The sequence below is a fragment of the Rhinolophus ferrumequinum genome, chromosome 10 (assembly GCF_004115265.2).
Source record: "Rhinolophus ferrumequinum isolate MPI-CBG mRhiFer1 chromosome 10, mRhiFer1_v1.p, whole genome shotgun sequence".
Classification (NCBI taxonomy): domain Eukaryota; kingdom Metazoa; phylum Chordata; class Mammalia; order Chiroptera; family Rhinolophidae; genus Rhinolophus; species Rhinolophus ferrumequinum.
The window spans coordinates 29,506,042-29,532,260 of NC_046293.1; the positions used below are offsets into that span (position 1 = coordinate 29,506,042).

The following is a 26,219-nucleotide window of genomic DNA, read 5'->3' on the forward strand; positions in this document are numbered from 1 at the left end:
GTGGTTTGCAAACTAAAAAGCATATCTCCCTGATAATACCAATCTTAGAAGAGTAGTTTTCGTGTTACTGTTGCTATCCCAGAATTCAACGGGTTTTCCTGGTTCTTCCAGAGACTACAGCTGTAGACCTACAGCTGTTTATTCCCCTGATCTCACAGTCTGATTTATGTGAATTGCGGTGCTCTCTAAGGAGAGCAAAAAGAGATCCACTTAGCTGCAAACAGTGCTTATTATAGAACAACCTCCAGCCAGACCAATGCAGAGGGCCTCAGGGAATGCTGAAAGAGAGAGTCAACTTTTTTCCTTGCAAGAACAGAATATTTTTTTTAACTACAAAAAGCAAAGTGCATTCAATATTAAAAAAAAAAAAAAAGCAACGTGCAGGTTTGTTTTCTTGGTGGAAGTATGATTAATTTCCACGTTGTGAGGAAACAATATATGAATTACCCAAGAAAATTTTAATTTTAAAAACAAATTCAAGGAAAACTTGTTTGAATTCAAAAATAAATATTATATATAAATTTTCTACACTTCTTTTGAATAATATAGAAGAGATATCCACCCACCCACCCACTTCCAGTTTTATTGTAAAATTCAGTGCTTTAATTAAAAAGGCATTGAAGCTTTTTGCTTCCCATACTTTAAACTTCTCAGAAACTATAAGATTTGAAAGACCTTTGGTAATAGCCAGAGTCCTGCCATTAACAAATGTCAAAAGAATAATGAAACACCTAAAATGATAAGGTACTTGTGTCTGAACTGAATAACTCTTTAATTGGAAAAAGTTCGTGTTTAGTATTCAACCTTAAGAGGTGATTAATAGATACATCATGTGCTTTTTTTAGTAGGATAGATAACAACGTGTCTAATTTTAATGTAAATTTAGTGGAAATTTTTATATGTTACTCTAAAATGCTCTATCTGATTAGTTTCAAAGGGATTAAAAAGGTTTTTTTATCAGTGAGCATATCCATAAAGTGTTAACAGTAAAGTTCCTAAAAAACTTTTATTCTCTGAAATTGTTGCCATAATTGACTGAAAGTTTTTCATGTTTAAAAAGACATGTCATATCCTTTAAAAGAAATGAAATCCAAAAGAGGTGTTCATTCTTTTCTCCATCCTAGAAAAACATCAACTCTCGTTTGACCTCTTTCCTTGCTCTCACTGACTGATCATAAAAAAGGCCTATCTATTTTCTGCCTTTTTAAAGAAAGATATATTTTGACAGTTTTTACCCCCCTCCAGGGAACCTTTAAATAGCCAGGTTAACAAGAATCACAGAGTGAATGGTACAGTGAATGTGAAAGTGAAGAATGACTTTCAGAACAACTTTTTCTCTAGTTTCACATTCAGGGAACTCAGTTTATTAACAAAGAAATTTGGTCTACCCATGTTCCCCAACTATTGTTGTCTCATTTAGTAAATTGCTGTTATCTATTTAGTATGATAAGCTCGTTCTTTTGCACAGCTTTGACTATTATCCAATTCCATTCTTTCACCTGAAATCCATGCTTGCAATGCCAAACACTTTCTGGGTGAATTCTATATTCAGTTCTACAATCTGAGATTAAACTGTTAATCTCCCCAATCCAACAAGTAGCTCCCCTGGCAACATGGCCTATTTTCCATTGACACAGCCAGTTGGTTATCCAGGCTCAAGAAACTGACAGAACCCAGCTGCCCCTTCAGTTCATGTTTCTAGACAGTCTCCAAATACAATTTTTCTCCAAAAACTTTTCGAAGTCTTGTTTTAATCTAGGTTTCCCCCCAAAACAGAGCTGGAGATCAAGGCCTGCATAAAGGTAGTTTATTTTATTTGGAAATATAACCAGAGAACAAGCATGAGGGGCCATGGTTTTGCATATGGAAAGAAGAAAAACCAATTTGAAAACATGTTATTCAACTTATCAGGGGGATCACTTCATAAATTTTATACATGCCTAACCACTGCGCTGTACACCTGAAACTAATATAAAATAATATTGAATGTCAACTCTAACTAAAAATACATGTGTAGTCACAGGATATAAAGTACAGCATAGGGAGTATAGTTAATGGTATTGTAATAACTATGTATGGTATCAAGTGGGTAGTAGACTTGTTTGGGTTATCACTTTGTGAGGTGTGAAAATGTCTTATCATTATATTGTTTTGTGGACCTGAAACTGATAAAAAAAAGAAAAAGAAAGAAAAAGAAAAAGAAAAGAAAGAAAATGCATTATTGGTAAGCTGCCGCAAAAGAAACCCTTGTTCAGTCTCACAGGCGCTTCTAGGAGGCCGTATAAAATATGTTTTGGGGGCAATACGGGAAGCACCCATACATTGCTCTCCATCCCTATTACTTAAGGTTGGAACTTAAGCAATGCGTTTCTGGGTGTGAATACATTAGGACCAAATATGGTCTTATGAGTATCCCACACCATTGTGCCAAGAAGTCCCATGGCAGGAAGTAAGAGTTACATAGTCTAGACTCAAACTGAGGTACCATATGGCTAAACCAGGGCAAAGCTTGTTGAAACATTTCATTGAACTAGTCAGTACAACAGTAGTTGGACTAAGAGATAGACTGTGAGGGTTTGAAGGGGCCAGTACAGCCCATCACTTAACCACTCCGATCCACCATCCTCTCTGTTAAGTACCACCTGTCACAGAGTCCTCTTCAAAGTCATGATCAACATTAACCTATGAAAAGGCTTAACTCTAGGAGTTACTGGAACAAACTCCAGTCTTCGCTGTTGCAGCCAGTGCCAAGGTCATAACTGATATTTATCATCTCTCTTCTTTACTATTCATTCTATTCCTTTCCCTCACCCTTAGCCAAGTCTCTGGCTGGCTTAGTTTTCATGTCTGCTGAGATGACCCTGATTTTCATACCAGAGAAATCTGAGCCCTTAGTTGCCTTTCCTTTTGGGGGCAACATTTATTATCATTTCCCATTCCTATTATGCTTTGGCACAGAAACACAAATATTCATCCCTCATGAATGCTGTGGTTCCATACACACTCCTCCGTGTCCCCATACGTAGCACAATCCCAGCACTCGTAGAAATTAGAGTCAATTACTTCTACCAGTATAGTAATTCCTCACCTTGGCTGTTACAATGACATGGCAGTGCAGATGACCAAATGGTAGCTGTCATTTCAAGTTAAAGTCGAATACAGTAAGTAGTTCCACTCTGTCTTCTGGTAAAAAAAAAAAAAAAAAAAAAAATCGTTTTCCCAAAATCAAGGTCACCGATCCTGCAGAAACTATGTTTGTGGAGATGAGAAAGAAGCACAAATTCCACGAAGAGTCCCTGAAAAGGATGATGAGACGAACCAATTCTACTGTTACTTCGTGGGTCTGGAACCCACGTATTCTAGCTACTGGAGACAGAGCCACATATCAGCCATCGATTTAGTGCATATACCACATCCTACAGGACAGCGCACCAACCCAAAGGGCTTATACCTAACGTGTCTTCATGGGGCCTCTGACCATTCAGTTATTCTGCTCCTAGATGATGAGATATCTGATAAGACAAGTAGGCTGTGTGTTTATGTGCCCATTCTTCAATCTCCTATATCATAAAACCGAAATAAGAATGTGAGAAACCATGAACATATGTTATCAGATGTTGGGTAAGCCCCAGGATGATGAGGATGTTAGTGGTGGCCCTCGAGGCAGAGAAAGCAAATACATGTGCAGAGAAGGCATCAATTCTGAAAGGATGAATTTCTGCTCCTCTAAGGGGAGTGAGTCTGATAAAATCAATCTACTATCAAGTGTCTGACTGGTCCTTGAAGGATGATGTCATAACGTGGGCTCGGTCACGTTCTCTGCTCCTGACTAGTTGGCCGCAGCTAGATGAACTTTAGATTAAGGGAGCCCTGCAATTGAGCCTGCGTAGCTATATCTGGGCCACTGTGGTCACTCGGCTCATTGAGTTGCCACAGAAAGGGTAGCTGACACCACAAGACAAAGCTTCTTATCTATCTGGTTATTGAGTGCCTCTCATGGAGATAAATGCTCCATGGTGGGCACTAACATGAGACACAAACAAATGAACACTTTGTGCCCACTCCCATCATCCAGTCTCACGCACCATCCTAAGGTTTCATTGTCTCTTATCTTCTAATTGTCTTCCTTCTGAGTCCTGACAACTAGCCAAACCATTCACTCTGCCGAGGAGCCCCAAATGCAGGCCACTTATCCTTCCATGGAAAGTAAACTTCCGAATGTTATCTTTGAAGATCTACTCCCGTCACTACGTCCCTTAGAGCCATCCCTAAATGAGCCTAGAGTGTAACAATTACTCAGTAAGTCTATCATGAACAAATCACACCAAGTTATCTGTGAGTCAGACCTCAATTGTCTCCTTTCTCATTTAGTTATAGGGAAGCCCATGATGTGTGGTACCACACAGATGATTTAGGCGTTTAGCCACCTGGTTATGTAATTTGCTTTTTTTTTTTTTTTTGATAACTAATCATTTCAATTTATTTCAGGGCGTAATACATAATACGCTTTTTAGACCCATCGATGATACTGAGTTATAACCCTGTTTAAATATCCATAGGGTGTTTTATTTTTGCAATGATAGTTTCTAAAAATCATACAACCAGATAGATTAATAATACACATATCAAAATTAGATTAAAAATTTAGTCATGGCTCTCATTCACTCTGTCCTGGCATTAAAGATGTTATAGATACACAGAATACCAGCAAGTATCCCAACATTTACAGACATGGATGTTGTCAAAGTTCTTTCTCTGATTTTAGCAAAGAGAAACCATCCAAATTTTACTTTATACTACTGACATGATTTAACTTTGGTACATGGTATTATATTTCTCCTACTCTAGCAAGTACTAGTTTTCTCAAGGCCTTTTCCCCAACTTTTCTGGAAGTAAAATACATTATTTCCAACCTTTAAATTAAAATTTTATCCTCATAAATATGCGTATATATACCAGGTTTGTATATTCACATATATCCTTTCCAATTTCAGGCTAAGCAAAGACATGCATTTAGCACTATATTAACACTATTAAAGCAAAAGACAACCCAAGTTAGTGTCAAGAGAAAATGTGACCTTCCATGCAGTGTTTGATATAGAAAATATTGATTTTGACACATTTTATCCAAATACTAGTTTGATCAAACATGGTCCAACAATATTCAAATAATAAACCCAAAAGAAATGGATGTTAACGATTGGTCTTCAAACATTATAGCCAACGATGCCACTTGCCTGTGATCTCACCAACATAAAACCACATCCACACCTCAGTGGCCGCCAAACCATTCAGCAGAGCTTCCCTGTAAGCTATTTGAAGCTTCCAGTTTGAGCAATACTGACTCTTTTTCAAGATCTAAATCACTGTAGGGAATCTCAGTAGGGATTGGAGGGACCAGCTCAACCTTGGCATAGTGCCAAAACGTGGCCAGTGAAGGCTTTGAGTAAGTCACAACAGTGTTTACCAGCGCCGGGGCCTTCTCTGTGAGGTTATAGACAAACTGGGCCATGGTTCTAGGATGGAAAGTCCGTGGCCTCAAACGGACAGCTGAATTTCATTTGGATCTTTTCAGGCCCAATCCTGAATGATACATTCATAATAAATTGCTTCTCTTTTTACCCAAGCTTACGACTCCATGGATTAGATAACATACAGTTCTAGCCCCATAGTCAATTGGTAATTCAAGATTGGGCACTAGGCCTCTACTAGAAACCAGTATCATATGGGAATTATTTTTTTCCAAATGGTGCACAATTCTCTGCTACAGAAGGAATGGCCTTGCTCTACTACCCTGGGGTTTTTGCTGTGAGTCTCCTCAGATTTGCCCTTTGGCGTACAGGCATCTTATTAGGATGCCTAGACTGCTGGCCACTTCCTGCTAATCACGTGAAATGACCATTTATGTCACTAATATTGTGATATGTTTTAGAATATAAAAATAATGCGAGGTCTTTGCAGACTACATATGACAGAGAACAGGAGATTTAATGTGGTTCTGAGGCAAGACAACAAATGTATATTGTGGTCTTTCCCACGTAAAAGTGTGATCGTTTTGATTTATCTTACTGAGGAGGATTGAGGAGAACACATTCACCAGGTCAGTGGTAGCCACATATCAAGCACAAGAGACTGAGTTAACCTGTTCCGGAAAAGATACCACCTCCAACATGTGGTAATTAGGATTACCTCTTGCTTAAGTTTGGATCGCTCACTGTTTTATGCCCTGAGCGATCTGGTTTATTCAAAGGTCAGACAAATTAATTACATAGAATTATAAAGAATCTCCACTTCTGCAACTCTTAACTTTTTAATGGTGGTGTTAATGTCTGAAATTCTTTCACATGAAGTTCAATTTCTGATTGCTATCTTTGCAGGAGGTGGTGAGGAGGTATGCCATCTCAGTAGCTTTCTGTGGCCTTTCCTATCGCAATGGCGATTCGGGTACTCCCTAATCAGGTAGCCAACATGCAGGGGGGTTGGGGACGCAAGGTGAAAAAAGTGAAGGGATTAAGAAGTACAAATTGGTAGCTATAAAATAGACATGGGGATGTAAAGGAAAGCAGAGGGAATATAGTCAATAATTAGGTATAGTGCAAGGTGGGCACTAGACTAGTCAGGGGGATCACTTCATAAATTACATAAATGTCTAACCTATATGCTGTACACCTGAAATTAATATAAAAAATATTGAATGTCAACTGTAATTGAAAAATTAAAAAGGGGGAAAAAGGTGAAGGGAAATAAGAGGTTCAAATTTCCAGGTATAAAACAAATAAGTTTTGGGGATGTAATATACAGCATAGGAAATATAGTCAATAATACTGTGATAACATGGTTCGGTGTCAGATGGTTGCTGGATTTATCACGGTGATCACTTCTTTAGGTATATAAATGTTGAAACTAATATAATATTGTTATGTTAGCTATATTTTAATAAAAATCTTAAAACATAATTAAATTTTTAAAAATGGAGGCAAAGGAAAACCATGCAGTTAAAGAGACATGGAAAGAGGGATCAAAAAGAAGGATAAAGCGAGCGCAATAGTCATAAGCCTAGGGAAGAAAATATTTTAAGGAGAGAGAAGTGATCATCAATGTGAAATATTGCTGAGTATAACAACGGAATTAATAATTAAATGAGGCCAATAGATATAAAAATAGGAAGACATTATTATACTTTGCTTGAACAATTGCAGCAGAAGAGCAGGGGCATATGTCAGATTGCAGGGGTTTGAGAAATATAGGGAAACTGAGGAAACTGAGGCAATGTATTTAAACTATTTAAACTATTTTAATAAGTTGGCACTTGGAAAGACAAAGAGTAAAAGGATGATGGTTTGAAGGGGAAGAAGGAGCAGAGCTGGGTGGTGGCTGTTATTGCTTATGATGGGGACAGTATGAATGAGTTTTAGTCAGATGACAGAGAAAAATCAAAGATATAAGAGAGTGAAAAAATACTCTTCTTTCTCCATAAAAGCCTTCATGCTTCCAATTCTAGTGTGAATAATAAAAAGTCTTTCCATATTCCCCTCTTGGAATTGAATCTTTAGTCTCTTATATTGGCTAATTTTATGACCAACATCTTAATTTTATTTTCTTATTGCCTGTAGCTTAGTGCAATAAGATTTACAAAACTATTAAATGTTAGACTGCAGCATGCGAGAAGGAAGGCATATTTCCACAATTACCTTGCCTAAATTGTAGCTGTCCGAATTTGAATTACTAGTGCTTTTTAAGAGATAACAGCCTATTTCATTTCATTGTCTCTCAATATGTGACAGCACTGCAGAATTAAAGATCACAAAAGCTGATGATGAAAGCTGGAGTATGGGAAAATGGGATATTCTGGTGTGCCTGAAAAGATTGATTAAGCAATGAACCAAGACAAGTGCATAGTTGTTTCAAAGTAATCAGGCCTTTGGGACTACTTCAGGTTATAAACAGAAGAAGGCATCTAATTCCTCTTGAGTCTTTTTTACCTTTGAGAACACAGAACACCAATGTGTGTGTGTGTGTGTGTGTGTGTGTGTGTGTGTGTGTGTGTAGTATATCATTTCTAGAAGGTCTTATATTCTATAGAAGTTTTTTTATTTCTTTCTACAAGTAGGATGCCTCTTTGGATGTGTTCTCATAGAAATGTATCTGAATATGTGATATGGTATGTACACATGTGTGTGTGAATTTGCACATAAATTATACAGATTTATATATGTACATGTATATATTTGGGTATATACATTTGTATTTTTGCATGTACAAATTAAGTTTAACCATAGGTGCTGGACTTAATTGAATCACACTTATGTCTTCAATTGTGATTTTAAAATGCAGGAAAATAATTCAGTTAGGCATGAATGATTAATTTCGAGAATAACAGATAGCCTTAGTAATAGTATAGCCTTAAATGTAACTGAATTATTATATTTTTAAATTGGAGTTATTGGAAAGAAATTGCTTTGAGTCAACACTTTTTATATAGCTAAGAACTAACTATAAAAATTTACATGATGTAATAATAATGTATGATTAAGAAAATATCAAAAGGAAACCCTTCATTGAACGAAGAATCCAGAAACAAAAATTCATAGAGTCAGATCAGGTATCTAGAGTCTCATTCCATTATGTTTTTCATGTGACATAGGCTCAGCCTTCAACATGGTATGAGCGTTTATGGTTCTGTAGGAGAAGAAAATAAAATGGAAGTCAAGGGAGCATTTTTATTAGATCATTTACTCCTCTTAAAATGGACCTTTGAGCATTTACAATAAAACAGATTTAATCTTTTGTTTCCCATGAGAAGTCTAACAAAAGAAAATAGAGTTGTAGAAGGACCCACATAATGTAGACAGTGTTTTTAGAAACTACTCTCCTAGCAAGTGAATGAGTTTTATTACTGATATAATTAAGGCAATTTTGGGGAATTTTGCCATTTTTGGAGCTGGGCATTAGCATGAGTTATTGGATATTTTTCTCTTTGTTTATAATACATCACTAAGTTCGAGGACCATACAACTGCCCTCGATAGAAAGGTATGGTGATGCACTGAAATAGTATAATATTTTAGTCATGAGCCTACTATCAAAATTTATTAACACAAAGATTACATTTCTTTCTAATTAGACTTGCTTTCTTTAGCCATCAAGATTGAAGCAACTGATGATATTTATATCTCTAACAACTGTGTTTTATTTACACAAAAGAACAGAAATAACCTTTCACTAAGCAACAACTATGTGCCAATCACTGTGAAATATGTTTTCACATGTGTTGTTTACTCCTTGCATTAACAGTAAGAGATTAATACAATTACCCCCATATTAGAGACGATACAATAAAGAAGTTAGATTCTATGCCTGCTCTTGCCGATTGAATAGCCCCACCTTGGGCTGACAGACAGAATGAGGATTTACTTCAGTTAGATTATTTTGAATTGGCCTCAGTTATCCAGTGTTCTTCAGAATAGCCACATTTCAATGAACTTGGATTTCACGAGCTCATTTCACCTCTAAGTGAGAATATGAATATGCACAACTTTCAATGCCATCCCTTGAGAAGGCCAAATGGCACACAGGGTGTAGACTTTGTGGCTTCGGTCTTAGTTTATTCATCCATCAACAAACCTTTATTAAACATCGATGTGCAATCGACTGTTTTAGGAGCTAGGAACGCAACAGAAAATGTCCGAGCCCTCAAGGATCTTCCAGTCTGTTGGGTTGTGTGAAGGAAGAGGGGGAGGTGCCGGTGAGATACAAGAAAGATCTGAATGCTGATTGGCCTGTATGACCAAAACCATACCCATTTAAGAACTTAAAGCCTTTTAACATAGGCCTGTGGAAGTTGGGAATATGCGTCATTAACTCTGTTTTTTAGTTACCCTGAAGAAGTAAAAGGAATAAACCCCAAATCAAAACCAATGTCCAATTAAAAAAGGCAGCATGGGGGCAAGGAAAGAATTAACCGACGCTCCCAACACAGTTTTACTCCCATCTCTACTGTGAAGAGAAACATTTGTATGGGAGAGGTAAAAAGAAATCTAAAGTGGTCACAGTGGGACCGCTGGAAGTGGATGGTGAGCACTTTAAGTACTAAAAATATCACTAGTATCACATTAAATAGACTGCTTATTGTATGGGTGAAATCAGTTCATAGAAAACACAGCATTGTTCGTATGTTCAGAAACAGTTTCTTAATAATTCCCACCTCGCCCGTTTCTCTGGCCTACTATTTTAAACTATGGGTTTTGGCACCCTGAAACTGTGTCTTCTTCCCATGTGCAGTTTTACTTTCTCTTATTATTTTTGTTCTTTTATCCTCTAGGTACAGTGGAAAAAACTGACAGAGATGTGTTCTAATTCTAGGTGTGCTATTTATATACTAGCTATATCTATATTTCTTCAGAAAAATAACTCTCTGAATGTTGGTTTCTTAGGTACGTCATTTTTAGTAAAGGAACAATAATACCTATCACAGAGAGTTGGGAGAATTACATGAAATTTAAATTGCTTGTCACGTTAAGTAGGCATTTAGTAAATTTAGTTAAATCCCTAGAATATGTCTTTTGTTTCAATACCATATGAATGAAATCTTTTATAGAACTATAACTATGTTCCTGATTCAAAGTAAGTCCTCTCTAAATACTTGTGGCTTGAATGTTCTCATTTCATATTTCAAATATTTTCAATATAATATGCTTAATGAAAGTAACTATGTACAACTTAGCAGTTACCATGTTTCAGGCACATCAAATTATTGTACTACTACTGTGTTAATTCAGGATAGAAACCCAGTCTTCTTAGAATTTTCCTTTTTTTTTTCTATAGAGCTTCTCTCAAACCTAGAAATGCTTTCTAACCATTAGAGATGCTACACAATGGAATAGATTGGTTTGTTCAGAGGTAAGCTCCAAATATCTGCAAATGTTAACAAAGAGGCATCCATCAAGAAAGTGGTAGAGATTTCTAAATTAGTTGGAAATTGTCTAAGATGATTTCCAAGGTCTCTTCTCTCTCAATAATCTCATAATTCTATACAGTATATAGTGCTTCATTTAGAAGCAAATAAGAAAAAGGAACCTTGATTTCCCATTGCATAGGGACATTTTAAGCATTATTCCACCCCTAAGTCTCTTTATAGGTAATAATAATATCTAACAATAATATTCTGAGTTCTTTACAGGCATTAAACTCATTTAATTAAGTTAGAACAATTCTGTAAGTTAGGTACTATTAGGATCCCTACTTTACACCTGTGGAATCTAAGGCACAGAAAAGTTAAGTAACTTCCCTAAGGTCAAGTATGTGATGGAGCTGAAACTCAAACCCAGGCAGTCGAGCTCGACATCCCGTAATTCAGTACAAGTGCCTCACACAACACAATCCTGTTTCTCATAGATCCAGAGTTTATCCTATTAAACTAGAAGCTTCCTGGAGGCACAGGCCATAGCTGTATATTCTCACCATTGATTCTGTGGTACCTAACACATAATAGCTAACCCGCAAATGATTTGAAGATTAATTTGGTCCCTATTTTTGATGTCTTTTAAAAGGTATATCATAGAAAAGAGTGTCGCTTAGGTTTTATACCAAGATTATTATTTACCTGATTAGAGGTAAGAAATGGTTCAGAAATGCCTGTTTATCGATAATTAGTACCAAAAGATCTTTAAAATGACATAACACAAGTGTATAAAACATGGTCTAAATTAGAAGTAGGTAAGAATGAAAAGCAAAAACCAAGGGCAGCAACATACCAAAGAGACAAGTTAATAGAAACATACATGTTAGTCTATACAAGAACTTCAAATGGGTCACACATTTTTTCTAAGCTTTTCCATAGTCACAGAGTAAGGGAAATTGATCAGTTGCAATTTTTACCAGTCCTTAAAATATAAAAAGAACAGTGTTAAGAAGAAGCAAACTTAGTATCAAACTAGGAAGAAATTTCTTCCAAAGATCTTCAAAAGAGACCTTCATGGTAAGGAAATGAACAATGTCTCCCATAACATTCTGTGTGCGTCCTCTCTACAGTGCCTCTTAATGTGAGACGAAAGCATCAACCCAGTCTCGTTAGGAGGCAGGGAGATCTGCAGATAGCAGGTTCTCCCTGTGATTAGTCAGTGCTTATTGTTACGCAGTCAGAAGGTTGAGGCAATTGCTAAGCTCCAAATCATGGTGGAAAGTATCAATCCTTTAATTAACTCATTCAATTTCTTCTTCATTTGTTCAACAGATGTTTATAGATCAGCATCTGCTTTGCACCGGGTACTGTTCTAACCCTAAGATACAGTCATGAAGAAGATGTACAAAAATCTCTACCCTCCTGTAGTTTTCACTTTAGCGGTGCAAAGTGCCTTCACTGAAATACAAGCACCATGTCATCAGTGACTGTTTTTTTGTCGTGCTCACAAATGTGTCTCCTGCACCTAACACAATGTGTTAGACATCGTTTGTGTCAGAATAGCCTGGGTAATGACACAGAGACAAACAACCCAGAAAGTTTCGTGGTTTAAGGCAATGCAGGTTTATTTTTTGATCATTCTATGTGACTGGGGTCTCTTCCATCACAGTCATATAGCTCAGTAGAACAAACACCATCTCAAATATTGCCGGTCATTATGAGAGAGGGAGAGAGGGAGGGAGGAAGGAGAGAGAGAGAGAGAGAGAGAGAGAGAGAGAGAGAGAGAGAGAGAGAGAGAGAGAGAGAGTTTAATACTTGAGGAAATGACTGAATCATAACAAAGAGTAACTGTGATATGGGTGAAAGCCATGTCTCTTTCTCTGTGTGAATTTACTATGATATATATGTGTTCGTATGATGTGTGTGGTATGTATAGATTAGGCTAATGATAAAATTACTTTGCATTGCTTCTGCTCACATCATCTACTCATAGCTTAATTAAATTCAACCAGGGATGACAAAATTGCTGTGCACAAAATATAAAGCAGATATCCAACAGGCAAACAACTGAGAATTCATTATATATTAAAAATTGATTCTTCAAATGAACCAAAAAATATTTCATAGGTTAGATTTCATTAGACTAGTTCACACTTCCTTTTTTTTTTTTTTTTTGCACTGCTTTGCAAATCAGATTCACACACATTCTGCAGGGTTGATTGAAGAGCAAAACCTATTGCACATTTTGTTCTCCTTGGCAACTATCATTTTGTATTTTGCCTGAACATTCAATTTTCTGTATTTAATTAAAAATTAGTTAAACTCTATTAGAGTGTAAATTGTATCTCATATTTCATTGAATCCTAACTATGGGTTATGCTTCTTAAACACAGAAAAGGTCTAACATTTTATTTCAACATGAAGTGGAAGAATTGTCAGGATCATTTTGGTGCCCAGATGGGGATTTGGTATTTGTTTGACTGAATTCGATCTTTAATTTAGGACATGAAAGGAGCTTTGGGGACTTAAATTAGAAGGTTTCGCCACAGCAGTTAAGAAAATCCAATACAAATTCCTCCTTGAGGTGTAAGATTTTTGTGAAATTTGTTTGCCCCAGCTTACTGGGATTTTCAACTACAAATTCTGAGACTTCTGAGCCCCTCTCTGAAGGAACTATCCACGGTACTATGCCGTAGAGCAGGGCTTCCCACCTGGAGTCTGGACATACTCTTGGGAGACGGAGAGTTTTCTATGTAAATTGTTAAACGTTTTGTTCCTGTTTGATAACAATTCAAATGCATATAAACAAATATTGATATACATACAAAATATTCTAGATAATCAAGATGATAAATGCTGATATTTCTTTTTCATCTGACTTTTAAAAATTTTTTTTATTGTGGTAAGAACACAGCATGAGATCTATCCTCTTACAACACATTATTGTTGACTCCAGGTACAGGGTTGTACCTGTACAATCAGGGTTGTACAGCCGATCTCTAGAGCTTATTCATCTTCCTTAACTGAACCTTTGTGCCTGTTGATTAATAACGCCCCATGTCACTCTTCCCATTGCCCTTGGTAAATACCACTTCGGTGTTTGATTTTATGAATCCATTTTAGATTTCCCCTCTAAGTGGAATCATGTAGTACTTGTCTTTCTGTGTCTGGCTTATTTCACTTAGCACAATGTGCTCAAAATTCATTCATGTTTTTGCATATTGCAGAATTTCCTTTTTGAAGGCTGAGTAGTATTCCATTGTATGCACATGACATATTTTCTTTATCTATTCACCTGTTGATGGACATTTAGGTTACTTCCACATCTTAGCTATCGTGAATATGGGAGTCCGAATCTCTCTTATCCTGGTGTCTGTTATTTCACTGTCACCAAGCAGTACTACTTTAGTCACTCGAACTATTGATGTACAGGATGAAAGAAAATAGTTATGGCATAAGAAAATAGTGGGTTCAAACCAAGCGAGACATGAAAGTCGAGCTAAGTGAAGGATAGGTTCAAAACAACTAAAATAAGAATTGATGTTAATATAAGTATGTATCACTAAAAAGAACTTGCCCTGTCACACTCAATACTAAATACATGCATCAAATGCAATGTAGTGTCAGCAAAGATGATCTTCCAAATGAAATCAATGTTGACAATTTAAATCTGACTAGTTTTGTAGTTTTATTTCTATTTGATTGCTAAATTTTTATTTTGTATTCTTTACGCACAGTAAACATTTGCTTTCTTATTCATTTAAGAGTTTCTATCTGACTTTACACTAAGAATAACATTCAAACCCTTTACCATGATCAGTAAGGCCCTGAACGACCTAGCCTCTTTCTGCCTGGCCCCTTCCCACCTTGCCACACTACCCTTGGTCCACTATGTTCCACTGGTGTTTCTGAGAGTTCTTAAAGCATATTCAGCTCTCTCTTAACTCAGTGAACTCACACTTGTGTCTTCTGCCTGGAGATATTTTCAGGCTCTAAACAAAGCTAGTTATTTCTCTTATCTGCAGTTTTAGGTTAATATACATTTTTTTGAGTGGCTTTCCCTGACCTCCCTTTCACCTCTACCATTATTATCTATCAAGTCCCCCATTCATTTCCTTCATGGAACTTAGCTCAATTTATAACTCTGTATTTTATTTACCTAATTATTGCCTGACTCCCTTAAACACCAAACACACACACACACACACACACACACACACACACACACACACACCCTCTCCAGAAAGTAAGGTCCATGATTATAGTGATCCCATTTTCTTATTCTTCATTTTATCCCCATTTTGAAAAAGTGCCTAGTACACACAATAAATAGTATTTGATTGAATAACAAAATGCATCCCTGACTAAGTCTCCAGTAGTATCTTTCTAAAAGTCTTTGCTAATTTCATAAGTGAAAGGCAGCTTGTTATTGTTTTAATTTGCCTCTGATTAGTCATTGTCATGGGACATTTTTAAATGGTCATTAGCCATAAGTATTTTTGTTAGTGAATTTTATATACTTTGCCCACTTCTTCTACCGAGGAATCTTTTCATTTATTTGTGAGTGTTATTTATGTAATCAGGACATTGACTTCTTAACCATTTTGTGTATTTTAAAAATGTGGCTTTCAAAATTTTATGGTTTTTTTGGTACCCAATATTTTCTTTTTATGACATGAAAGTTGTCAATGTTTTTCAGGTAAATGTTATTAATCATATTCCACAGGTGAATAATCTGAGACTAAAAGAAATCAATTTACACATGACTCATGTTTAATAAGATCTATCTAACTCAAAATCCATATTTTTTCCATTCTACATGTCAGCTCGACTTCTGTACATTTAGAGACACATTATATCTCAGTGTTTGGCAGTAATAGTTGGCTGAACATGCATTTCTGTGCATATGTTTGAGGGAATAAATAACTCTTATTACTTTATTGCCACATTCACATGAATATATCATGAATGACATCTGGTAAAAGGTCTAGGTATCCAGGGACTCTAAATTTTAGAAAGGCTGCCCTGATGTTTCTAATGGAAATTGCTCTTTTACTTGCATTAAGACTGTGTGGACCAACTGGAACTTTATGTTTCTGAGCTTTGGGCCAACTTTTTAACCACCTCAGCGTGGTAACAGTAATATCCCATACTAATCAAAAACTCTAATTGATAGTCCTATGTATCTTTGGTAAATACAAATGGGAAAATGTATTATTTCCTAATTACCTACTAGGTAGACAAAAATATTTAATAATATAAAATCCATGAGGGAAGAAGAAAATCAATAGTATTCCTCGTTGGAAAAATTGGTAAACCATTTTCCAAGACAATTCTCCTTTCACTATGCAGAGTATTGCACTTTAAGAAAAGGAAGGATTCTAAAGTGACTGTCTTTCATTTTTAATTTATTGAAAGTCAATTAATTATTATTATTCTAAATAATATATCCTGAACTTAAAGCTTTTTTTTCATACTAGCGGATGAGTTAATAACGAACTGCTCCATTCCCTCATGAATGAGGGAACTCTATAGACTTACCAGTGGAGCAGAACTGAAGGAGCAAGACATGAGGTACAGTGAAAAAAAAAATTGAATAGGAAATGAATATGATACTGACAATTATGGGATCAAGTGCAAATTCTAAATACCTCTGTATAGTTGCTAAAGGGAACTTCGTTTCACATTAAGATATGAACGTCATTAAATTTATTTTTTATTGGATAATTTAATTATTTTATTTTAATCTCTGGTTCAGCTGAGTTGTCTTTTGCCGACCATACATAAGAAGTTAGTGGTACTGTTGAGACCAGAATTCAAGGATCCCTGAGTCCAATATAATATTCATGGAACCATTACTCACTATTTCTAACTCAGGATGGTTTGATTTGTAATTATCACAGTTACGTACACAGTCCATCTTCTGCTGGCCACTGGGTACACAGTCATTTTAATATGGATACTGTTCAAACAAACTGCACAACACATGTAAGGTTACATGCAGGGAAATGGTTTCTATAAGCCCAGAAAAGATAAAGAGCCATGAAACTTCAAATGAAATTCGTGTTTCTGGAACAGCCAAATCAACCATGAATCCAGAAACTTCAGTTCAAGAGCATGCTTTGATCGGAATCAATTTTTTTCTTATAGTCTTACATCCAATGTCCATCTTGAAAAATTTTCATTTTTGAAAGTAATTTAGATACTGATTTTTAATCTTCTTTTGGTATCATAGCCCTTTTGTTTACTCACGTTCTGATTAGACTGTTTTATATGCATTTTTTTCTTTAGTGAACCTCCTAGGTCAAACAAAGGTAATAATGACATGGTCTTAGATTAAGTTTTGTTACGACTGTTTCCTCAAGGGTTTGAAATCAGGTCACTGTAAAAAATAAATGCTATCAATTCAAAGTGTCCTGATGTAATCATGCTTACAGAGAATGCACAAAATACCACATAAATGACGAGGCTGAGAAAGAATCAATATAATATTCTATTTGCTTTCTCTTAGTTTACATTTGACAAAACAGAATAAGGACCAAAAATCAATCATATTACTAGAACAATTTTGCATCAACATAAAGTGACATAGTACAATATTTCACTTTTCTTGTCTTTTTTTTCCTAGTCACTAAAGTGGATTTAGAGATTACACAGTATTTTCCTGATTAAAATAGAAGCTAAATTAAGATGTGGAAAGTCAGTGGTTTTGATACATGAAGTATTTTACAGGGCGTAGTAGAAGAAGGTAAAGGGCGTCAAATATATGGTGATAGAAGAAGAATTGACTCTGGGTGGTGAACACCTAACCCATTTTTATCTCATCTTTTTCTTTATTATGTTTGTTAAATATGAAAATTAGACCTATAGAATTTTTAAAAGAATGAGGGGAAAATGGAAACCAGAAAGGAAAAGCATACAGATGACCATTCCTTCAAATTTTTCTTTGATCTTTGTGAGTCTTGATACAATCTATTTATTTTTCAGGTTCACTCACTTTGCCTTCCTAGCAATTTCAAAGTTGACTTCTCCTACAAGATGAGGACATTAAATTTTGAGAGAGAGCAGGCGCTGATGGGATGCTCTGATGGGAGGCGCTGATGGGAGGCGCTGATAGGATGGGATGGAGCATTTGATGGAAAGGACTGACTTGATTTCCTTAAAAACCCAGACTCTAGCTCAAGATTACTTTCTTAAGTATTCTGCTTTATCATTATTTAATTTCAGTCTCTAAGATTGAGATGCTATTTTTTCCAAGAAAAAATACATATTTCATATTAATCATATAAATATTTCCCTCCTTTGGATATGCCTGGATGCTTCTCTATGTGGGGGGATTTTTAATGATGTTAGTAATTACAGGTCTCTGCTAGAATCATTGCTATTCTTTTCTCATTATCTCAGATTAGAAAAAGAGAGATAAATCTCATCATGTTTACTTTAACACTCTGTGTAAGGCTATCTTATAAAGTATCTCTCCCCAAATAAAATCAATGACATCCTGTACTTGATAAAATGACCAAGTATTGGAGAGTGGATCAGTCATGTGATGTTCCATTCTTTCTTTATGTCATCTTGAAAAAGCGTTTTTAGCCTTGATGGAAGTCAAATTTTCTATGTGGAGTCCCACAAACATCATCTCTGAGGTGTGAAAGTAAACAAAAATGTACCTTACTTTCCACTTTAAAAGTGATTTATCACATTGTAATTTCTGTTAGCCCCAGGTTTGTTTGTTTGTTTGTTTTTAATGATGAAATGGCAATACTAATATCAATCTCCTTGGGTGGTTAAGAGAGTTAGATACTTGCAAGGAAACAAGTTTGGCACATAAGGACCCAATAAATGGTACTTGCTATTATTATTAATATCTTGTGTCCATTTGCTTCAAGGTTGAATTTAAGTCCTGGTTCCCTTTAGAAAACCTTTCCTGAATATTCAACCCTTTGTGATTGTTACCTACTCTAAACACTTCTCTGTATTTGTCATGTGTCTTTTGACAAATGCTACTTTATACTTATGTTTTTCCTTTTTATATGTTGTCTAATGTCCCCAGCTAGATTAAAAACTTCAGTAGAAAACTGATGATAAATAACGCCATTTTGTCTTTCTAGAAGCTATCTAACAGAGCTTCACAGGACTAGACTCTCAATTAAAGTTGAGGATAATCCAATTATATTTCCACTTCCTTACTTTTTGAATAAATGGTATTTCTGTATTAACCTCTTAGAATTATTATTTTAAAAACTAATATTTTATAATAATGAGTAACTTAGATGATCTAAGTCAAACTCTCATAAGAATCTATTGAAAAAAAGGATGTGGTAGTCAAAAGGATGTGAAAGTCAGCCAGTACATATCACAACTGTGTCAAAACACTGTAGCTGAGTTCAAAGCCTGGCTTTGTCACTCACTGTGCCAATTTACTTTCCCCAAGATGTTCCAACTTTGAGAGGCCTGACAACAAAGGGCTGAGAGGTATTGCCCATTTACATAGACCCATGCAGTGTTGGTAACCTCTGCTGAGAAACGTGGGTTTATGCAGGAGTTTTCCCTGGCACTTAGAGCTAGGAAAAAGAACAAACCAAGAAAGTGTTTGCTTTAATTTGTCAATGCAACATTGATACTTCTTGTAAGTAGTCCACAAGGATGTAAAAATGACAACCCACAGGCAATATCCTTCCATGTGCTTTTAAGAAGCTGTTCCTCTCCCTCTTAGTCTCAGAGTAGAGACCGCTAGATTCAATAAGGTCAGAAAAATGTAGTAGAAGAGAGAGCCTCATGGTAATGAGGTCTATCTGATTAAGGTATACCAGTTACTAGTGAAAGGATAATGAAAAAACACAGAGAGAGACAGATAGGCATAGAAAGAAAGGGAAAGAAGATTTAGAAAGGTAAGAAAAAGAAATATATGTTTGCATGAAAATGGCACAATTTGACATAAGAAGTATCAAATCAATAAACACAAACAGTGAACACACATAAGGAAAACAATTTCCTAAATACAACAAGATCTTTGTTCCTTTTTAGATTGGAGAGCAAATGTTAATCAGATTGTCACAATACAGTTAAACTCCATGACCATTTTTTGTTCTTCACAGGTGTATAATTATATTGATAGGATTTTTATTGAATACATTACCATTGCAAATCAGTGTGTCTGGAGAAAGAACAAAGTATGCCAAGATTGATTGTCCTGAATTTGAATCAAGTATCTCTTATTCATTTTCTTAATGTGTAGCCATGGCAAATTACTCTTTCAGTATCCTAATGTATTAATGGGAACTTTTTTTTCTTACTGATGGTTGAGAGTATTTTTAAACAACTGTGTGGTGTTTGACATTCAATGTGGTGACTCCTGTTGTGTTGGATTTGTATAGAAATTTTGGAATTTGTATTTAAATAATAATAAAATTTAGCACTTTGATTATTTAGCATTTGATTATTACTTGAGGGGCAGCAAGTAATATCTGCTGGGGTTTTGAGCTGAACTAGTGCTTTGATGGGAAACTAAAGAGCTGGAAGAGCTATAAAGGGGACCTACTCTGGGGGTTGGGGGTTGAGGGGGGCAAGGATGCATCTGGAAAAGGAAAGGAAGGAAGAAGTTCCAGGTATTGGGTACAGTGAGTATGAAGGACTTGCTGATGGGATGTCCCTGAGACTCTGCAAAGTTTTCTGGTGTCTGAAGTGGGCTGGGGCCGGGGTGTTGGGTGTGGTGGGGGAGTTGGGGCAGGGCTTTGGGGCCAAGAGGGTGGGACTGTGGTTTCTTACCATTGAGCTGGGTTTCTCAGCCACTAGAGGACCATCCTCTCTTGGAGGACATTGTTACATCAAGCAAGGATAACGCTGAGAACTTGCCTTTTTATAACATCTGCTTTCCGGGGAATCTGACACCCTCTGAAGTGTAAGGACCACCTTCTTTGAGGGCGAAGCCTTGAGGGGTGGAGTATCCCTGAGCCCCAGGTCCAGGTTTTCCCCCGTTTGCCCTCCAGCTTGGGGTATGCATGGTAAGAACAAAGAACTAAGGCGCGTAGATTCTGAATGGGTGGGTTGGAGAAAGAAAATTGAATTACACATCTAAATTTTAGGGAGAAAATGGCAATGGTCTATATTAGAAACCAAATATATATAGTACCTGAAGACTTCCTTTGAACCAGTAGCTAAGCAGCTAGGTTAGGTCTTGGGTGGGGCATGGAGGGGGAGGAGTGGATAAAATGGCAATGTTTTTGAAATATTTAATAAGTAGGTGTATAAATAACATTGCACTATGAGAGATTCTTTGAGGTAAGTATGTTTGCTTAGTTTTATTTCTAATGTAAGCATCATCAATATCTATTCATTAATTAAACTGAGATAATATCATCAACATATTACTAATATGTAGTATTTATTATGTACCATTTACTTCATATGAGTTTCTGTAAATATTCAAGGTATTTTCATGACCCAAACATGCAGAAGTGATTCTGTGTAAATCACTCCTTTGTAGCTCGTAAGGACACATATTTTTAGATCCTTTTTACCAAAGAAAAAAACTGAGTGAAAGAAACAAAAATCATGCTAGTAAAAACAAGTGGAAGTTCAATATCATCCTATATATTCTATATAAATTAAGTTATACATACTTCTGTTAAAAATGGATTTCCCTAATATTTTCCAGGTATAAATGCAAAGATAAATTTAAGTTATTCTATGTAAGAGTTATAGTCTATAAATGAGATTCAAATTTGCTTGTCATCAATTAATAGAAATCCTGCTAATTGTTAAAGTATTATTGCATCCTACGCTGTTTCCCCAAAAATAAGACCTAGCCAGACAATCAGCTCTAATGCGTCTTTTGGAGCAAAAATTAACGTAAGACCTGGTATTATATTATACCCAGTGTTGTATTATATAAGACTCAGTCTTATATAAGACCCGGTCTTATATTATAGTAAAATAAGACTGGGTCTGATATTAATTTTTGCTCTAAAAGATGCACTAGAGCTGATTGTCCGGCTAGGTCTTATTTTCGGGGAAACACGGTAATAGAAATGTAAGCCTTGTGATAGAGAATACGATAGTCAGGGGATTGGAATTTAGGATCATTCATGATGAGGAAACCACAGGTTCCTTATTGAAGGAGTGATTTATTATTGACTTCCTCATCTAACATAGCTCTTCATATTTGCCAATAAAATTAGAAAGATAGTAGTTTAAATCTTGGCACATACAAATTATGTGCCCCTGACAGCTAATTTTCCAAGCTGAGATCAGGATGCTAGCAATGAACTTCTTAAAGGAATTACACGGACAATTATGCAGTATTTTTGGTAATAAGGAAATGTTAGCTCCCTTAATTAAAGTCTGAGGAAGTAAACTGCTATGAGAAATATAAAGTTGATTATTATAAAAATGATCTTTAAACTGTATCTTAAAGATAATGAATGCCCTTTAGGTCATTTCACAATTTAAAAAAAAAATAATTTAAAAAGTAATAAGGATGTTTGGTAATTCAGAATGTATCTTTACTCCTAGAATCAATTAAAGCAATTATTCCCACCATGTCCTAATTGGTATATTCAAATAACTACATATGGTCAAAGTTAATTATTTGCCTAATTTTATTTGGGGGGGTATTTTCTTCCATTGTTTACACACAAAAAACACAAGTGTTGCTCATGTAAAAATGAAATAGAGAGTTATGTGTAGGTCTTTTTCCTGAAGCAAATTTGCTTCAGAGAATGCAATTCTGTACAGATTATTTAATTCTGTAAATAATCTACTTTCCTTGCTTCTCCTGGGCATATGTCTTACCTTTAGAAAGGGAACAGAAGAGGTGTGAATGCCTAGGGAGAAGCAGAAAGCAAAGTATTGAGGCTCTAGGATCTCCACATCATCAGCCTTGACTGTGTATTGATACAGAATGCTCTAATACAACTCATACCATTCCCAAGTCTGAGCAGGACACTTCAGAACATTCTACCCTGACCTAAGAGCTTGGTGGACACACATTGATTTTTAAAATGGAGGGTCTAAAGGACAATGCTAAATACTACCATAATATTTAAATTAGGTATATGGAATACAATCTTCTTGGAATGTGATTCATGTTATTCCATTTTTTAAAAGAACTTAATCCTCACATAGTCTATGATTTACCACACAGACTCAGAAGATTATTTCGGGTCATTTTACTTTATTTAACCTAGCCCTACCACAGTTTGTGGAAAAATAAGTTATATTGGCCAAGTGGTATGCCTCAGGCAGTCTAAAAACACTCTAAATAATTATCAGTGAGTAAGAAAAAAAGAGAGCCTCTCAGGGGGGCGTGTTGGATGTTCTGCCAAGATCACTTAACCATGCTATTGTTTGCACTTACCAGGCTCCCTTCCAGAGACCTATTCAGATCCACCTGTCAGCAAAATTACAAAATGTCTTTGCGGTCACTCACACATGGTTGACACCATGAATATTTACCCTGGAAATGCCAATTTTTCTGGTGAAAATAGCATTTGAAATATGCCTTCCAATATTTTAAAGCACAAAGAGTTATTATTTCTTGCCCTAAGGGATACTGTTCTTTTTGAAAACCAATCTTTAGAAATTAGACTTTTCCCATATTTTATAGGTTCTTAAACCAATGTACAATGTCAGCTACAACATTATATACATATTTTAAGACAAGACTCTTTCTTTATTATGTATTAACAGTTCTATAATCTGCCTGTTTAAATGTTATAAAATAAGATATTTCACTGTGAGAAAGGCTATCACGGGGTCATTGGATGTCACCAAAAATGGTTTTTCTGTTTGTTAAGGCATTTGTCTAGCTGTTGCTGCCTTTGGGATAAAGAAAACCCTTAATTATGAACATTCCTGTGACTTCTGTGTTTTGTTTTTTTTTTTTTTTGTCATCCTATTAATAACTAGTTGAGTCATTAAAGGAAAGCAACAACATACAAACCTAAGTAATTGTTTTGGATAATGTTTTATTCTGTATCTCCTTACAAATGAGAATTTAATGATCTTTGCAGTTTCCTGAAAGTTTTACACTTTCAAGCGCTAGCTCTTAATTACTGGAAACAGTATTACATTTTATAAAACACCTCTAGTACTTATTGAAATAACCGGCAAATAGATGTCCTTGATAAAACTGATGATTGGGTGTGATTTTTATAGTAGATGACTATATGCTTTGAATAAGAATATACTAATAGATTTTAAATCTATCTTTTTGAAATTAAAATTTTTTTAAATGTGTAAATGATTATCTAAAGTGGGAAACATATTTCATTTGAGCAAATGATTCCATAGTTAAAAAAACAAACAAACAAAAAAAACAAGGTTTAAAACTACTGACTTGAGATCAAGTAACATGTTTAAGTGTCAACATGCTAAATAGATATTTCTGTTTATCTAATAAGTACAAAACATAAACTACAAAATAATTAGAAAGGAAACAACTGATCCTTACCTCATCTGCATTTGTCCAGATATTTATTTAGTTCAATAGTTACCAGACTTGTCTAATCATAAGACTCTCCTGGGTCCCTTGTTAAGATACTGGTTCCCAGAAGTAATTTAACATTTTGTGACATACAGTTAGGAAATGTTGATCAGCTGTTTGTATTGGAGGTATACTCCTCAAATTTTAAATTCCATATGTATAATATTTATAAGATTTAGGAATCTTGTTAAAACGCTGATTTAGGTTCACTTATCACAAGGATACTACGCTGCTGTTCTGCAGGCCACTCGCTGAGTAGCAAAGCCTTCCAGAAGTACGTACAGGGTCCCTCAGCTAGCAGGTCCTCTCTAAATGCTTACTGCTCAATCAGAAGAGCTAGGCTCATGAGCATAAAACATCTCCTTTTCTTTCCCCCTTTATTCTCCTTTGCCCTAACTCAGTTCTGCATAGAAACTATTTTATTTTACCCTGATAAATTGAGCCCTTATGTTGGCTGTGTTGGAGGTGTTTGCCCTTTCTGTTGAGTATCCTGAGTCATAATGGTCTGATTCATACTTTTGACAGTACTTATTTTACATTTTAATTTATTTAGCTTCTTCAATCACACTCATAAATTATCTTTTAGAATGGCTTCTCTTCCTCACAACAACTGTGGTCAGGAACTCAGTTATCTGTATATGTGTGAGAGAAACAAAGTGGCCACTGACAATTTTTTTCAAAAAAAAGCACAAAGAAGTTGAAAATGGATGTGATTATTTTTCTCTTGGAAAGGAAATGTAGTCATTTAGAAAAACTACCATTTAGAAAATGGTACAGTCATTTAGAAAAGTACCATTTCTGGATGTGTACTTGTTTTTGCATGCTAATTTGGTCTAAATCTACTCAATTATTGTTTAAGCCTACAATGTTACCATGGAGAGTGTGAGGCCAATACTGCCCATTAATTCCTTCAAGAAAAAGCTCAAAAGCTCAAGATGGTGTAGAAACTAGGAAGCTTTTTGTGTTTGAGAAGTTCTGATAAGCAGAGTGGTGAAGAACTGGCATAGCTAGGGTGGGAAGGCTAAGTAAGAACCCCGAGAGCCAGAAGACAGAGACAGCTGCTATGCATACTTCATAGGCAAACACGCAAATTTTCCCAGATTTTGGAAAATCCATAACCTAAATTGTTTTCTTTGCTGACACATCTAGCTGCCCAAAGGCAAATGCCCTAACAGACCTCTTTGCAATTTTCCAGCTAATCAGCAGCTTGCTCAAGAAAAGGTAAGCAAAATTTGCTATTTCACATTGTCCCCAGCTTCTCTCTCTCTCTCTCTCTCTCTCTCTCTCTCTCCTTTCTGTTACATAAACCAGGGTTTTCATTGGGTGAAGTGAATTTATTATACACTTTACTGGTTATATAAGTAAAATAATGTGCTAAGAATTAACTATATGTCTACTATTTGAAAAATGAAATAAGTGTTTAGTTTGAAGACTACTTAAATATAATGATGATAGCAAGCCTCAAATATTAAAAGGTGATCATGAAGAAGAGAGCAAACATTTCTTCTTTGCTACAGAAAACCAAAATTATATCAACAGTTAACAATCACAGGGAGAAAAATCTTTGTCTAATATGATAAAGAGTTTTCTTAAAATCAGAATCCCAGTCAAGTCTCCTATTTAAATTCAGGGATTGTATAAGTCAGACATGGGACAGATACCACGTATCATATATTTTAATCCCTCATTTATTTGTCTGTCAGCCCCATAAGCAGTGGACCACTTGAGGCCAGAGACGATTTCTTATGCAGATTTGTATCTCCTGTACGTGTACAGTGTCCAGCTCATATTCAGGGAACACATTGGATTGAGCAGTACCAAAAGGCACCGATTA

The 26,219-nt window shown here is 35.6% G+C and overlaps 1 protein-coding gene and 1 pseudogene across 2 annotated transcripts in view; one reads left to right on the forward strand and one right to left on the reverse strand.

Moving 5' to 3' along the window:
• PTPRO (protein tyrosine phosphatase receptor type O) overlaps positions 1–26,219 on the forward strand; it is a 203,180-nt gene that overhangs the window by 46,883 nt on the left and 130,078 nt on the right. The gene's annotated exons all lie outside the window — the stretch shown is intronic.
• Positions 5,208–5,512, reverse strand: LOC117029456 (ATP synthase subunit g, mitochondrial-like; annotated as a pseudogene).